This window comes from Tachypleus tridentatus, chromosome 11 (genome assembly GCF_004210375.1).
Source record: "Tachypleus tridentatus isolate NWPU-2018 chromosome 11, ASM421037v1, whole genome shotgun sequence".
In the NCBI taxonomy this organism is placed as follows: domain Eukaryota; kingdom Metazoa; phylum Arthropoda; class Merostomata; order Xiphosura; family Limulidae; genus Tachypleus; species Tachypleus tridentatus.
Window position 1 is genome coordinate 63,082,903 of NC_134835.1, and position 16,465 is coordinate 63,099,367.

A 16,465-nucleotide genomic window follows, 5' to 3' on the forward strand; every position below is an offset into this window, starting at 1 on the left:
TCTGCCAGCACGTGATACTCCTTCATCAGCTTCTTATTAACTATGGTCAGTCCTCAGGTCTCCCACAAATTTTGAGAACCTTGTTGCTTCTTGAACAAGTTATAATCTACCATGCGAGACTACGAATGATCAAGAAGCAAGATGTACGACGCATTACGTAGACTTCAGTAATGGTTTATTACTTAAGATATACACTAAGTATTAATGTAATTAAACTATGGTTTATTATGCAGAATACAGTATTAGTGTGTGGCGTTTAATATGTGCAGAAGCATTTTTATCGATACATATCAAGTATTTGCATAGAATAAACAACATTAATATCTAGTGAAGAGTGAGGTAAAAATCGTACTTTAAAATAAAGGGAAAAATTCGCACCCATAGTAAAAAGTAAGGAAGGTCGTTTGAACGTATTTAGAAGAACAAAGCCAATCAACACCTAGGTTTTTTTAAGATTTTCAGTCCACCAAACCACAAACAATCAGGAAAATCCGTGTTTGAGAATACAAAAGTTTTGGCTCTTGAAGGACACGCAAAATAGTACACTGATCAATCAAGTGAAAAAATTGCAGAAAGTAAAATTAAATATATAATACATTTAAGAAGACGTACATAAGGAAGGGAGTATCTTTCAGTGGCTGATAATGTAAGTTCTAAACATCAGAGCTGTTTACTAAAATATGTTGTACAATATTCATATATATACATTATATTTTTCTAGTTAAAGATACAACAAATACTTAAATTTAGGATATTGTTCTAGGTTTTAATTTTGCAGTATCGATTAAAGTACTTGTAAGCATTCTGATATATATTTTGAAACATTAACATTGGTTTCGAAATTAATCAATCTTTTTAATTATACGATATTAGATATTTTAGTAGCTCTTGGGACGCATTATTTATCAAAGCTTACAGATTTATATCTATAATACCTTGCTACTCACTCTTTACTGAAATTTCATATTCGTCACTTCGTAGATCTACAGGGTGGCCCGTAAGTCCCTAGCCATCAATATATCTTATGTATCCAGTGTATCTGTGTGCTGTCCCTCATTTTCGCTGCATAATATTATGCAACGCAATGTTCTGTGAGACATTTTCCTCAACATAGCAGGTGTTATTGTTCCAAATGCCGCGGTAACAGAAACAAGTTTATAATACACGCGTAATTGAATATAACATAATAACATATGGATGGGTAGGGACTTACGGGCCTCTCTGTACAGTCAAACTCGATACATTTAAGGTAAAGACATAGAAAATTCAAAGTACAATATATACACAAAGAAATATATATATATATACACATAGAAAGTGCAAAAATTAAAATATGCAAGGACACTAAATGAATAAATATCGTGATAAATGATAAAATTTAGCTTTGGAACATTTGAAATGATTTAGAAAAGAAAAAATCAGGGAACAATATTTTACGTTGCATTTCAGCGAGAGTATTTTCATATTTCGAAAGATATTAATGTATATATTAGAAAGTATCACGCCATGAAATGGCCATGATTTTATATTTTCATGTTCCGTGATGACGTTACAGAAACAAAATATAAAAATAGATGTACTAATAGTTTTGGGTTTAAAAATAATCCTATAAATGTTACCAATTGTTTTAAAATACAATAACAAAATAATGTTTCACGCTGTAATTTCAGAAATAGTATTTCCTTATTACGAACGAAAGGGACGCTATTTGTAAGGAAGAGACGTTAGAAAACTAAGTTACTATAATATTGTGGATTTTTTAAAATTATACGATTTTATTATTTTTATCTTTAGAAATTAGAGTTGAATAACGGAAAACAATTAGGTTTAATAAGATTATGAATTAAAATGTTAGATGTAAGCATTAATCTTAGATTTTAGGAGCATAATTTGTTGTATAACGTTAGATTAAGCTTAGTAAGCGTAATGGTTCTTAGGCTTAGTTATAATTCAACGTCAGAAAGCCAATTATGATATTGTGGACTTTTCAATGTTATTTGGTTTATTAATTTTATCTTTAGAAATATGAGTTGCATAACAGAAGCAAATAACTAGATTTAGTAAGATCTGGGACTAAAATAGTAGGCATAAGATTTTAATTTAGATTTAGCAGCGTAACGTAGTATAACGTTAGATTAGGCTTAGTAAGCGTAACGGTTCTTTAGGCTTGGTTATAATTCAACTTGTGAGAGTGTAAAACAAGTTGAATACATGGTTATTGTCAAACCTAAGCTTAACAGTATTGATAACAGGCTACCGATATTTAATCATAATTTGGAGTTTTTATTTTATTTCCATGGTCAAGACTAGTTCGGGAGTTAAGCGTTAGCAGTTTGTTAGGTCAATAGGTGCAATTATTGGGCTTTATTTAGGAATTCTGGACTACTAAGCATTTTTAAGAAAGGTAGTAGTGAGGATGTTCAATTTATATGTAGTTTGCAGGTTGGAGGATACCCTAATTAAAGTTGAGGAAATATATAAAAAGGAATATAAACTATGAAAAGAAAGAGCAGGAATGCAAGAGGAGCTTAAGCTTTTACATGCAAGAAAGGCACCAGCTAAGATTAACAATGACATTCAGAAGTTAGAGTAGTATTAGGGTTAAAAGTAGTGAACTTAATTGTAAAGATACTATTATATTGAGCAATAGATTTCATCCATTGGATTTTGTAGACGAGAAACTATTAGATGCAGGGAGAGCAAAACAAATAGAGAAGGATATGGATTATAGTTATGAATGATTTCTTGACAAAATATGGGGGTAGAATAGTTTGTGCAATAAAAAGGGAGAAAAAAAAGAGTTAGATTATGCTACACGAAGGTACAGATGGAAAACATAACTGATTGATCCAGATATTTAATGAAGAGGACTTGCAACAATGCAATTTTTGTTGTGTGCATAGGGGCTAATGATATAGGGAAGAATGAATCAGAGGAGCTAATTAATAAATACAAAGGGTTGATTAAAGAACTTAAGGATAAAGCCATAAATTAATTGTGTCACTGATACTGCCGAGAATTAGTTGTGGAGATGATATTTTGAGTAGGTCACTAGAGGTAAATGCTATGCTGAAATTAATATGTAAGGATGAGCAAATTAGCTAGTTAGATTTATGGGATCAATTCAATGGAAGGAGGGAACTTTTTAGAATAGATGGTTTATACCTGAAGAGGAAAGGGTCTTGCATGTTTGCAATAGCTATTACCTTAGTTGCAAAGAAAGTTTTAAACTAGGACTAAAGGGCAAAGATAAGCTAAATGAAACAAAGTTGAGATGTGGAGAAAAATTTAGCATAGGATATCAGTATAAAAGTAGTTGTAAGAATAGGTTTACTTAATTGATGCAAGAAGTATAAGAAATAAAGCAGATGATCTTAGAGCACAGGTAGGAATAGAAAATTTTGATATAATGAGAATAACTGAAACAAGGTTAAAAGTAAATGATTTTAATGACAGAAATTTTTTTGACTATATAGTGATAGGTTATTTAATAGGGGCAGATAGTAAAGTGAGAGAGAGGAGTGGTTCTGTATGTAAATAGTGAATTACATCATTTTGAAGTTGAGAATATTAAGGGCAAAGCTCTTAGTAGGAATTTATTACATATCACCAGATGAAACTGTTTAAATTGGTAAGAAACTTTACAGTGAGATTAAAATGTCAGCTGTTAACGAAGTCATAATTGTGGGCGATTTTTATTTCAGACATATTGATTGGCAAATGCTATAGTCAAACCATAAGGGAGAAAGGTTTCTGGAAACTGCTCAACATGGAGATCTTCACCAGCTGGTCAAGAAACCTAGTAGAAACAATGCTATTTTAGATTTATTGTTAACTTCAAATATGAAAATGATTATAATGTTTTGCTGGATGTAGAAATCAGGATTAATGATATTTTTATTCCAGATCCCAAGTTTCTAAAAAGCTAAATTTGAAGAGATGCAAAAAAGAATTATCTGTTGTTAATTGGGCAGCTGAGTTATTTCAAGACACTAAGCAAATGTGGACAATTTTAAATAAAAGATTTTCAATATTCAAAACAAATATATTCCTTCCAGAAATAAAAGGGTAGCTGCAAGAAAAGAAACCAGGCTGGCTCACAAACGATATTAAAGAGAATTAAAGAAAAAAAGGATCACAAATTAAAAATAAATTAAATTGACTGGCATTGTAGAAAATTAAAGAACTTCAAGAAAGTTTGTCAGACAAGAAATTAGGTCGTCCAAAAGGATGTATGGAACAAATTTGGTTGAAAACATAAAAATCAATAGTAAGCATTGTTGAAAGTACAGTAAACAAAATCTTAGAATCAAGGGATAGAACCCTTGAGAGATGATAAAGGAAATCTTCTATCTGATGATTATGAAAGGCTGGGTTATTAAATTCTGCTTTTTCTTCAGTTTTTACTAATGAGGAAGATTTAACCAGTATTCCTCATCTTGAACACATGATAGATGAAACAAAGTTGAACATGATAAAGTGCATAAATGTTGGGCTTTTTAAAATAAAATTGGGAGGTTTAAAGTAAGTTTCGAATAGTGCACAAATACCAATAGATTGGAAATTAGCTAATAACACTCCTGTCTTTTCTCTTGAAAACGAAGAGTTGAGGGAATGCGATTGAATTGTTTGAGATTGTAAAAGGAATTAATAATGTTGATGCATCAACAGTTTTCGTACTTAACAGCCAGAATTATAGAACTAGGGTACAAAAATATAGAATTAAAAAAGGTAGAAGCCATTTTCAGCTAAAAAAAATTATTTTTCATATAGGGTGGTTGGCCTAAGGAATAGGTTGCCTTCGGTTGTTATGGAGTGAAATGAATTTAAATGAGTTTAACAGAAAACTTGATAGATATGTAAATGAAAAGTGCTAGCTTTACATTACTTTTATAATTTTTGTTTTATTTTGTCGTAGAGAATGGGACAGTCAAGATAGATCAACAAGTCTCTTGTTGTTCCTAAACATTTTGTTATATTAACTTACGATATAGAAAATTTTGGGGCAAGAAATGGCCATCATAATCAGAAAGGTCAAGTTTTAGCCAGTCAGGTCTGATTTCTCCGAATTTCGTGAGTTATACTAGTCTACTTTTCCCCTATAATACTTCCTCTTTTGATTGCCCCTTCTGATTTTAGTTAAATTCAATAGCTGACATGGGTTTAAATAGCTCCTAACTTTCCGCAATTATTCTGCTTTGTAAAAGCCTGTCGAGGAGAGAGTTTCCAGAACTATATCAGGCACGACATGATGTGTATGACACCATATTATCATGACGTCAAGCTAGGTATGATCCAAATAGGAAAGCTGGGAAGACTCCCGTGATTGAAGACACGGAAGCGCATTCGCACCCTATCGATGACTGTGAAAAATAAGTAAAAATTGGAGCAAATCTATGTTTAGGATTTACTACGAAAAAGCCTTTGCTTAAAGAGAATGAAGATACCAATTATCTCTAGGAAAGAGGACGATATTTTCTCAGAAGAAGAACAGGTGTGACCACATGGTAATTGTATGTTTTAATCTTTTAATTCAAAGACACCAATATGTACAGTGTTTGTCCAGTTATATATAATGGATTCAGAAGTAATATGTCAATATGTAGCATGTTCATGGGAAAAGACATTTCTTTTGTATATTTTGCCAGTTTTATAGAGAATAGTTTAGGATTTCAGTAGTTTCACGTCCTTTTTGACGGGCTTTTACGTTAGTGATGTTATGGAATCAAACTAGAACTTTCAGTATAGCCCATACCTCCATACAAATACGAATATGTGACCGTATTACGGTCGTTAGTAATATACACGGACAATGTTTTGAAGGGCGGTGAGGAATAATGTTGTACAAGTGTCACGAAGTTTCATTAAAATCTGGTAATTTTTGCTTGAAAAATCGGTCTCTATGTTAACAGATAGAAATGTTTTGGATTTTACAACCTTGTTGTGACGACCTTCCAAGTACTAACAACTTTTAAGTTTGCTCATAGTCCAAATGTATAGCAACTTTCGGCTACATCCAATCAGCTGTTTTCGAGAAACCTTGCTGACAAACACACACACACGAGTGAAAACTTAACTTTCGCCAACGAAGGTAACGGTGGTGAATGTACCAATAAATGCAATTGAAGAATTTTGGTTTAAAACGTTTTAAAATAAACCTACAAGTATTACTACAATATAATAAAAATCATTATATCTCTAACTGATGGATTTCTAATTTGTACAAAGTAAATTAAATCAATTTTTTAAATTATTATCAAAGTAGAAACGTTGGATGAACAATGCTGAACTGGTGGGAGATGTTTGGATACGCTTGACTCGTTCTTCATAAAATAAATTAAAATAAAATTAATCCATATTTTGGCGTCAGGTTGGTCTATCATAAGTTTTAAGTTACTCTAGATTATTGAGTTTAAGTTAATTTTTGTTTGTTATTAAGCACAAAGAATTACCTGTGTTATCAAAACCTGACTTACCACTGAGCCACAGGTGACTTCAAGATAATGGAAGTTTTTCCTCTTAAGAATTAAAAATCAGCTTTTTATTAAAAAGTTACTTAAGACTTGAACTTTTTAATGATTCACTTTAACAAAACACTTAATTCTTAAAATGTAATAAATGTACAATTTTTTTTTAAATACAGAAAAGCTATGGTTTATTCAGGACTAGTAGAAGTTAGGTATGGGTGTCTAAAGTACAGTACTTGTTTTGATAATTAAATGTACAATAGTGTAGTATTTTTAATCAACCCTTACATAAAATGCAAGTCTAAACAGATCGCAAAACACACACAAATAAAACAAAGCTTCACAATAACTAAATGTTAAGCTGTAACATCACAATTCTCTCACAAGATCTGTATTAGGGAGTACTGAACTTTAATGATTAGCTTTTGGAAGATCGGTGGAATATATCCCACATATGCTTAGGGGGATTCATATCCAGTGGTTGGTCAGGCCGTGGTATATTTTCATGTCTTGATTCTCCATATATTTCAGAAAGTGTTCATTTACGCAAGTCAAATCCATGTTCTATATTGTATTCCTATCAGATACATAGGAATTTTTATACACCAAAGATAAGTGATAACCTATGATATATACGAGTTCGGTGGATTTAGAGCCTATTAAAAACATGGTAATCAAAGACTTTATGTAAAGTACTTTTACATTTTAACAGCATTTCAACTTAACATGTGATTTGATACAAAAGTTTATTATATTCAAAAGGCAGGGAAACCTTGTTGGTAATGGTATACAGTATGATGTTTAATATCTTAAGAGTCTCAAAAAACTTAAATATACATAAAAAATGTACGTTCCTATTAAACAAACATTATATTTCAATTTGTCACTTTATAACAAGATGTTTAAGAAAGAGATTTAAGAATTATTTCGTACCAGACTTTTATACATTTACAGAACTTCCATTATGGTGACCTTTTCATCTCCACAATATCCCTTGTGTATTTTCTTCTTAACTAACTTCCACTGTTTTTTCTTGCATAAAGTTTCTACGTCACGATTAAATTTCTCTTCATCTATTTCTTCATCAACATTCATCACCCAGCAGATGTAACCACCTAACAACGAAGTCAATAAAATAAATTACATAGGTTGTTAAGCACAATGTTAAACTTTTAAAACATATTATTGATAAACAAAGACATGAATGAACTAAAAATATAATACACTGTTAGAGCTACAGTAAAATACCGGAGACATTATTAAACTAAAATACTAGAATACAAAAAAAAATTCGGTTTCTATAGTGATATTTTAAAAGGGATAAATGTATAAACATGATATTGCTACAGCTTTAGCTAATATGCTAATATTTATAGTATATGACTTAACTACAATCTAAATTTTGATTGTCTATTTCTTGATGTTTGCCTAGCTATAAAATGAGTTATTTGTGCTGTGTCCATCTGACTGTTGGTAACTTGTTTAGAAATACTGAAAAATTGTAAAATATATGTTTCGAGTTCATTTATAAGAATCGCCCTTCTCAGTAGCACAGTGGTGTATCTACCGATTTGCATCACTATAAACCGGGTTTCGATACCCGTGGTGGGTAGAGCACAGATATCCCATTGTATTGTTTTGTGCTTATTACAAACAAACATTTATTAGCAAAACAAGTAAAGAAAAGGAACTTAGAAATTTTTAGGCAGTAAAAAAGCTCATTCTTAAGATAGTTCCACTTATGTAAGTTCTTACCTCTTAAAAATTAAATGAGAATGAAGAAAATTTGATAAAATATTAATAGTAATTTGTTCTCAAGTAATATTGTAAACTAACTAATGAGTTTGAACTCAAATATAGTATTTTGTGCTTGTATGAAATTAGACAATAACACATTAACAACAATTTCGTGCAACATATTTTAGATAAAGAAACACTTCACCATATTTAAATCAGGAAATTTAAAATACCAGCAGTGATTCCCGTTTCATTGATATATTTAATATGTTCCAGTTAGCTTGTTTTCAGTAAGTAGTTTAATTTTAATTCAACAAGGAAGATATATAATTTTACATATCTTCAGTTATATCAAAGTAATTATTTTATATCAAACTTATTATGAAAAGAAAGGGTTATCAGCTTACCTGGCTTAACAACACGGATCAGTTCGGGGAAAATTGATGAGTCACAGTGATTTGGACAAAACACTCCATTCATCACAACAGCATTGTAAGTATCTGAAAATTATCAGAAGATATGATCAGACTCTCTAATATTTCTTCTTAGATTGATAAAGTGATGATAATTGATGTGAAGGATTAAATCTAACATTAGGGTTATTGGTAAACTTACCCTAAAAATCTATAAAGTGTTTAGTGTCATTATAAATTGGTAAATTAACTAACAGATTATCAGTGTATAATATCGTCAGGAAGAACCAAGGTCAATAAAATTGTTAAGAAGACTGAAACACGTTTATATTCACACTACCCTCCTCTGAGGGTCGCGGGTTTGAATCCCCGTCGTACAAAACATGCTCGCCCTTTCAGTCGTGGGGGCGTTGTAACGGTCAATCCCACTATTCCTGGTAAAAGAGTAGCCCAAGAGTTGGCGGTGGGTGGTGATGACTAGCTGCCTTCCCTCTAATCTTACACTCCTAAATTAGGGACGGCTAGCGCTGATAGCCCTCGTGTAGCTTTGCGAGAAATTAAAAAAACAAATAAACACTACCCTCCCTTCGTCAATCTTCCATTCATTATTGAAACATGGAATATCTTAAAATCAAGATAATCTTGATGCAAAGTGCATTACAAAATAATACTCGTTTTACCGAAAAACATTATATGATGAGCTTGAAACGTTTTATTATATTTTCCAAAAGTAATTCGGGATTGTGAAAAAAGAAGTGTGGCATCTTATATTGTGAGAATTACAGTAATAATCAAAATAATGAATGACAACGATGTTTTACTGATACACCCGACTATAAAAGCAAATCTTATAATATTTTACTGTAGCGTCGTATTTACACTTAAATCCCTTATCAGCACAGCGGTATTTCTGCAGATTTATATCGTTGGAAATCGGGTTTCGATTTTATTAACACAAACTTAGAGAAAGATTCGTCTTCAAGATAACATACTGTTTTGTCAAAATTAGTTAACTTATGAAGTAGGATTGGAGTTTTATTAAAAAGAGCAAAACAGAATTGCACTCGTTATGCATCTCAAAACAAACAGCTACAACAAATAAACAGCAAGAATATTATTTGAGTAAAATCATAAAACAACAAAAACGTACCGTTCCTAGTGTTAGGAATACAGACTCAATCCTTCAAAATAATATTAATCAGATTCTGATAGACATTTTTGGTTTTTGCGATTTGCAGCATTCCATCACTGCCATCTAATGTATCAATATTACTGTATCCATTTTCTTTTAGCTGAAAGTTACAGTTAGAAAAAGAATGTATTTATAGCTTTTGAATAAAGTTCATATACATGCAACAAAACAATAAATATTTAAATTCATAAATGTTCAGTAAGCACTGAAAATGGTCGACTTAACTTCATTGTTTCAAATCTTATTTCTTCCGTTCTAGTTCATGTTCCCAAAAGTATGAAATACGTATTTAAACTAATCGCCATGTCAATTACTGGAGAATTTGTGGGGCCGCTAAGTCCAATAATATTTTTTTCCCTCTGGTGAGCGACTTTTGATAATGGTTATAAGTATGGAGTTTATGCAGTCACGTGACTGGAAAAAGGAACTAGTTTTAACACCTGCCGTTTTAGACGTAGACATGACGACTTTCCCAAACGTAAGGTTACCCTGCGTAGAGGAATATTTTGTGCTAAGCGCTTGATTGGTGTTTCATAATGCAAAGCAACTAGGCTATCTGTGTTTAGAGCTTTGACAACAGAATGTAGATGAACAGTCTAAACACCGTCTAAAAAAATCTTAATTACATAAGTGTAAGATAAATATACACAGAAATATATGCATTATTTTCTAATAATAAAGTGAAATAGCTGAATACCAATTTTCCGTTAGCTCCTGTCCATGCTCCGACATCCAAAATTCTGCTATTTTTGTCTTTAAGCACATCCATCATACCGTTCACAACAAAGTTGTATTGCTGACAACCATGTTCATTCACAAACTGAAAGAAGAAAGAGAAGTTTTTAATTGTTAATTACATGCATATATATACACATATAAAATATTATTAATATTTGTTTTAATTCAATCCTTAGCACCAAGTATCGTAAACATTTTCGTCTTGGAAAATTAAGTTTTTTCTACAAAATTTTCCATTATTGCTACTTACTTTTTTAAAATTTACTGTTTCATAACTCGATTTATTATATATTTAAGCATGTTTAAGTAATGTTTAGTTAATATTAAAAAAAGTCAAAATCTAAACTAGTTTCAACATATTTACCACAAAATTCAACTGTTTTAATCTTGTTGACACTGAAAATGATAGTACTGATGACGTTACTGAAAACAGCTCTTTGAAGGTTTTAGGAAAATCATAATTTTCTTTAGTTATTTAGTGAGCTAGTTAGTCATATCAATGCTATAAATAAACGACCTTATAACACCAGCATGTTGTTTTATTTAAATATACATATAAAGTTTCGGTTTATAGTTCCTTCGGGAGCATGCACTGAAACACAAACCGAAACTGACAGTAGGAAGGTTCAAGAACAAAAATGTAACCTGAGCTATATCGGTCTGAAGGTTTCACTACAGCTTCGTCTAAAGGTGGACCGTCTTTAGTTTTTGACGTGCAGATGAAAGACGGTTGATTTAGAGTAGCAAAAGGGCTAAAAAGGACATGCAAATACATAAGCATTGGTTAGGCCAAGGAAACTAGATTAACAGTTTGTAGCTAAAGTTTTTAAAATAATCATATGGGTAGACGGTTATTATTCAGTGCTGATTTTAAAGCATCAATTAGGCAGATTTAATTAAATCAAAGAGAATTTAGAGTCACATGATATTAGCTTAAACAATGATCGTAAATAATGATGCACGATACAGTTGTACCGAGTGCATGCAGCCGATGACAAAAAAAACTGTTAATCTATATTCCATGGCGTTACTATAAAGGAAGTTATTAACACTGCTTGAGAGAATTTAAACCACGAACAGACAGTTTAAATAATCTTGTTGGTTCTCTAAAGTACAGGTATGTTCCAGACAATAGAGTTGTGATCCTAGGGCTAATGTTGGTTACTACTGAGTGTCACTTTGTTAATTGCTGTGATTGATTGGTGCATATTGACAAAAGTCATGATATCTAATGACACACCTAAAGTGTTTTTGATTAGATACGTTTTTTTATAGCAAATACATATTTTTTATGACGTGTTTCTTTATAGAGAATGTTTTCTAGCAACCGAGCTTAACTTTCTTCTTTCTTTTTTTTTTTTATTACACCATCTATATTCCAGGCTACTGGACCTTATCAAAAGCATCTGCATGTTTATCATATTTCTTGCATGTCTCTTCTGGTCCTGTAGTACCTTTGAGTTATTTCATACAACCATTGAAATTCTTCATCTATGTGGTGATCATTATGAGAATGGCTGTGATGATGATGATGACCTTGATGGGTGTCATTATGTTCACAAAGGGTAGAGTCAATGTGTCCACAGTGACGTCCTGGGTAATGTTCATTAGACATATTGTTGCAGCATGACTTGTGCTTTTCTTCTTGACACTCACAACTGCTATGTGTTATTCCTCTCTTACCAGTCTCAGATGACATTTCTACTAAATTACAAATTGTCAGGATGGAATAGGAAGATCTTGATACTTTGTATTTATATACTGGTTTGATATTGATAAAGCTAATAGAATGCTGTTCTGTCAAATTCTTTCTTAACCCTTTCTGATCTTCAGTATGAAAGATAACTCTACCTATTAAACAATCCAAATAAAATCATACAAAACATTTGAAATATTCACAAATAAAAGATAAAAGTCATGAATTCCTAGATTATTTAAAATATTTATTAACGTGAAAAGTCATATAGAACTTGAGCATGTGAACTTGTTGAAGTATTCGTAACGTTTTGGTTAAAAGCTGTTAAAGACTTAAATGAAAAAGTTAATAAAGGAAAACAGTTTAACAAAGTATCATTTACAGTTATAGCAGTATCAAATCCACGGTGCATGGTAATAATTCGAATTGATAAGTCTTTAACAGAAATGTACTTGTACTAATAATATTTGGCGATAATGCATATTGGTAAATCTAACAGTCTGTACCAATAATACATATTAGTAAATAATCAGGTGTATATCTGTACAATCATTAGGGCATAGAAAGACGTTATCGTGTATACATCAAAACAACAAAGGAAAACATTAATTCCAAAATCAAGTGTAATTCTTCACATCAACAGACTCGTGTCTACGCAGTAAAAGTTTAACAGAATACTAAAAGAACGCACTTTATCATCAGGTATAAATTATACAACTTATAATTCTGATCGAAAATAACTTTAAAGAACAATACTACTTCTGAATCAAGTAATTTGTGGTGTATTATACTTTAGACAAAAGAGCAAATCTGCAATCTAAGTTTCTTCCCGTAGTTTAATATGCAAAATTATTTAAACCAAGTATTATTCTATTAGCCTGCCTTTGCAGTCTTTCCAACACATTAGTACCCACCTGATATTGCATATCCTACTAAAGATGAATTCTTACCAAAGTTTTATGTATACCAAAAATGACCCTTTTTATTTTAAATTTAAAATTTTTATAAAAGTTACAAATCTGTTTTTTTTTTTTATTTCAACGGACCTAAACGTTCAGCAAACGAATTTAAGGTTTTATCGATAATCACGCCAAAAGGCTTTATAATTTTTAAAATACAATTATCACTTAAGGAAAAGCCTTTCGAAATTAGCTTTACTTTACAATTCTCAGTATTAACAATCATTGTGGCCAATTTACTGAGGCTATCATGGTTCCTTTAAATAAATAAAGCATTATGTATAAAATAAGATTAACCCATCATTTTAAAACATGGACAACAACAGTACTAAAGAATATCTTGATCTATAAGCCAGTTGCGCTTTTCATTAATTTTGTACAACACTTTAAAAAATTTTTATCTTCTATAATTTGAAATTCCGGGGCCCGACTCTTCTCAAAATGAGGAGGTCCTATGAAAAAAACTTCAACAATTTGATAAGGCAAGAAAATTGTACTTATGATAGGATTTTTAACGTAAACGCTAAAGAAAACATGAGATAATCACTAATTTAACAAGAGGTACAGTTCCAGAAATGCGCCAACTATATTTTTTATTCTACTATATTGTAATCTGTGTGTCATGTAAATGTCAAAACACTTTAACTCAATCTACTAACCTACTGTCACTCTGAACTGGAAAATTCTTGATTAAACTTTTGTGATCATCACTGTCAAACAGCGCAAAACATTTTACAAAATGATACATAGTTATTAAGTTATTAAATTAAATTTTATAAATGAAGTGAAGGGTTATTTGCAAACAAGCACGATAAACCATTATTGACATTTCAGTTTAGCGTTGAACACCTTGGAATTGTCTTTATTTATGGATCTTAGAGCTGACTCTTTTTCACAAATAAAATTGTTCTGTTTCTTACCTTGTTCGATCTTTTCTGTTCCTTTTCTTCCTGAAGTCTTGGCTACTCCGAGTGATGTCTGTACTCGCGATTTTTGAAAGGATTGTTTCCAGTTCATATCACCAATAGATTTTACTGTGACACTTATTACTTTCTTCGAGAATTTATTTGCAACAGATACCACAATTTTTGGTAAATATTACCATAAAATCAAGATACATGTAAAATTTCATATTATTCCCGAACAATGATAAACCAAAAGATGGGTAAGTGATATTTAGAAATTAGCATGAATCGAATATTTTCTCATCAGTAGGGCTATTAACATTTCTCATTCGCTCTTTGTTGTGATGTTATAACATGTCATGGCAATAATGGTTTTTAAAGAATGTTACAAACGATAACGTCTCAAAATTTTTCTAAGACGATTTTTTTCTAATAACATGAGTCACAGATGTTTAAGTCTAGACTTTCAGTTAATTCTACTATCTTAGACTCGCGATAGTTAAAAATTAAAGCATTATTCTTCAAGTGTTTCTTTGAATTCTTTGTGTTTATACGTCGATAAAACCCTAAAGATTTTGCACTAAAACACATTAAGAAATTCTAAACGCCAGATCTTTGTCTTTTTAACATACCTATTTCCTGGGTACCTTTGAATGTTCTCCAACTTGGTAACAAGCTTTATCTGATGAAACGAAATATATCTATACTGCAGTAGTAAACCAGTACTAGCTATACAGTTAGCTTCTTCTTGCTATCACGTAAAAGACAAAAAACAGTAGGAAAATTTTGAGCCCTTGGTGAAAAAACCAGAAGAAAAACAACAGTGTATTACAGTCACTTTATACCTGTTCAAGGTCAGTTAAGTGTTTGTTCTCTGTACGAGGAAAGCTGTATTTGCCTGAAGTTATAAGCCAAACAAATGATGAAGGTCAAGTGTGCTATTATTTAAATATTTAAGCAAGGTGTTCTGTAACTAATATTGATTCTTAAGTAACTACGAAAATATTTTTTGACGTGTTAACCGAATTAAATAAATTTGGTTCGTATTAGTTTTAAGAAACGTAATTACTTCCAATTCTCATAAATATTATCAAGTCTATACACTTAATACATGATGATTAATTTTTTTTTGTCAAAGCTGTATACACATAATAAAAAATAGCAGAAAATGAACGTTCATTCTGCTTTAATTACTAATACACGGTAGCAAAAATTGTAAACCAAAAATATTATTAACACTAACAAATATGTAAGGAGGTTAAAAAGAATGTTAAAGATTTCATACAAGGTTTTAGTTATCAGCAAAGTTAAACAAAAAATTAAAACTTTATTCTGGACAACCAGTGAAGATAAACAACCAGATCTTTGTGACTAAAGCAGGTATTTGATGATAAAAAGAGCCAGATGCTTCACTATCATTATTGATTAATGAAGATGGCCAAAGTTAATTAGACCTTCTTAATTCTAAATGTTCATTATTGTGTGTCGTGTGACGGTGTACAAAAATATAATATTTTGCATTTGTGTTTATCAAATATCAAACCTTCATCATTCTTGGTTATCAGTGAATATACATGTAAGCATGCGTTATTATCTTCTCAAACCTTGAAATAAGTATTGCACTTACAATATTCGGATCATATACTTTATATTTAAGTATTAAATAAAGATTGCGACATGTGTGTTCTCTCCCATTGGGGGACAGCGGTAAGTCTTTGGATTTATAATTCAAAAATCAGGGGCTCGATTCCCCTCGGTGAACACAGCAGATGGCCCGACATGAATTTGCTATGAGAAAACATACATATACACTGGTGTGTTCTTGGGTTCTAACTTCATCTTTTGGTTCATGTGCCAGTTTTCGGATATACAGCTAAATAAACTCCACATTTTTAAGTGTGGAGGTATTAAACCTGTGACAGCCAGTCCCGTGGTGATGGATGTTTCTGACTGCTTGCTTTCCCTTGAGCCAGTATTTCCTAATTATGAATGGCTATTTCCGTACTTAAAGATTTTAGACCTGGTAGTTTAGCCCATGTTTCGCGTTAGACAACGTTGAGATTGAAAACATCAATGCCAATAGTGAGTGTTCCTGTAGATAAGGTACTGCCCGGGTTGAGATTCTCGTTATATAGTACTTACCTATTAATATTATTCATTCGTATTTTCAATTTTGTTAGTAGAAGTCAATTAAGGACATCTTCTATGGAGATTAGATATTGAATCACGTTTGTGTTGGTTAGTTCTTGCCCACCCTTCCCAGAGACATATCGATATGTCTGAGGAATTATACCTCTTGAAATCAGGTTTCGATACCCCTGGTGGGCAGAATCCAAACCGCCAGTTGTGCAGCTTTGT

General features: G+C 31.4%; 1 long non-coding RNA gene across 6 annotated transcripts; it reads right to left on the bottom strand.

Moving 5' to 3' along the window:
• Nucleotides 1-201: 201 nt before the first annotated feature.
• On the bottom strand, nucleotides 202-14,995 carry LOC143232300 (uncharacterized). 6 transcript variants are annotated; one of them, XR_013017488.1, is made up of 6 exons: nucleotides 14,740-14,995; nucleotides 14,123-14,255; nucleotides 10,507-10,629; nucleotides 9,768-9,909; nucleotides 8,612-8,704; nucleotides 7,197-7,582 (listed from the first exon to the last, which is right to left on the bottom strand). It is a non-coding gene; the product is annotated as an uncharacterized LOC143232300 (long non-coding RNA). The 6 variants fall into 6 exon arrangements; XR_013017484.1 differs by lacking the exons at nucleotides 9,768-9,909; nucleotides 14,123-14,255 and adding an exon at nucleotides 202-3,799 and having other exon boundaries at nucleotides 7,401-7,582; XR_013017483.1 differs by lacking the exons at nucleotides 9,768-9,909; nucleotides 14,123-14,255 and adding an exon at nucleotides 6,562-7,044 and having other exon boundaries at nucleotides 7,401-7,582; nucleotides 14,740-14,994.
• Nucleotides 14,996-16,465: the final 1,470 nt, after the last annotated feature.